Below are 1,698 nucleotides of genomic sequence, written 5' to 3' on the forward strand. Positions count from 1 at the left end.
AAAAATTTTTCTTCAATGACTGGAGTTTTCTTTCATCTTACAGTTATTTTAGAGAAGCAAGGCAGTGTGACATAGTAGAAATAATTGAGGGCCATGAGTCAAAAGACTTGGTTTCCAGCTGTCATGGGAAATCATTTCATCTCTTTGAGGCTTGGTTTTCCCTAGGAGTTATTAAGCCATATACAGAAGAATTCCTTGGGTCCCTTTTAGCTTTAAGAGTCTGTGATTCTAGAAAGCAAGGAGCTGTTTCTGAGGGAGGATAAAGGAAACACACGCCGGGTGCAGTGGCTCAAACCTGTAATTCCAGCACTTTGGGAGGCTGAGGCTGGTGGATCCCTTGAGCTCAGGAGTTCAAGACTGGCCAGTACAACATAGTGAGACCCTGTCTCATTGCTGTTTTAACATTTTTTAATTAAAAAAAAAAAGAAATATAATGAAAGATGAGGGAGGCAAGAAGAGACAGAATCTAAGAAAAACAAAGAAAGCTTTGGAGAGCAAGGTACATTGTACTGTAAAGTCAACATGCTCCCTGTTAACTTCCTTGGAAAAGTGGAATCAACTTTTTGAGCTTTTTATCTTTTCTTCTGTGTCCTGGCTGGTAGAAATACAAATAAGCACTAAACTGGAGAAAAGCAGGGAGCTGGGGGAATAAGGACGAGAAATGGAAGGATGGATCATTTAGACACTGCAATGCCAGCCCCAAGTCTTCTAGAAATGAAGGTGACAATTTGGCCCTAAAGTTCAAAAAGGTTAAAAAGGATTTTTTTTGTGTGTGTCTGCCTGGGCTGCTCCCAATAATCTTAATTCAAGAGGATCCCCATGGTTTAATTTATCCAGAATCTTCTCCTAAACCTTTTGCAGTGTGCATCAGCTGAGATTTCAACAACAGATGGTTGTCCTGAAGGTACTTTGATAGGTGAAATTTAGAAAAGATTCTTGGTCCTAAATGGAATCTAATCTTTTACTGTCTAAACCGATTTGGATTCATTTCAGACCAACTTATTCTTAGAAATATATTTACAGAGGCTGGGTATGGTGGCTTACACCTGTAATCCCAACCCTTTGGGAGGCTGAGGCAGGTGGGCCACTTGAGCTCAGGAGTCTGAGACCAGCCTGGGCAACATAGTGAGACCCGCATCTCCACAAAAAATTTAAAAACTAGCTGGGTGTTGTTGGGAGCAAGCCCCCCAAAATCCGGCCATAAGCTGGCCTCAAAATTGGCCATAAACAAAATCTCTGCAGCACTGTAACATGTTCATAATGGCCTTAACGCCCATGCTGGAAGGTTGTGGGTTTATGGGAATGAGGGCAAGGAATACCTGGCCCGCCCAGGGTAAAAAACCGCTTAAAGGCATTCTTAAGCTACAAACAATAGCATGAGCAATCTGTGCCTTAAGGGCGTGTTCCTGCTGCAGTTAACTAGCCCAACCTATTCCTTTAATTCAGCCCATCCCTTCGCTTCCCATAAGGGATACTTTTAGTCAATTTAATATCTATAGAAACAATGCTAATGACTGGTTTGCTGTTAATAAATGTGTTGGTAAATCTCTGCTCAGGGCTGTCAGCTCTGAAGACTGTGAGACCTCTGATTTTCCACTTCACATCTCTATATTTCTGTGTGTGTGTCTTTAATTCCTCTAGTGCTGCTGGGTTAGGGTCTCCCCAGCCGAGCTGATCTCGGCAAGTGGCGTCCATCTT

The sequence above is a fragment of the Mandrillus leucophaeus genome, unplaced genomic scaffold (genome assembly GCF_000951045.1).
Source record: "Mandrillus leucophaeus isolate KB7577 unplaced genomic scaffold, Mleu.le_1.0 Scaffold160, whole genome shotgun sequence".
Lineage (NCBI taxonomy): Eukaryota > Metazoa > Chordata > Mammalia > Primates > Cercopithecidae > Mandrillus > Mandrillus leucophaeus.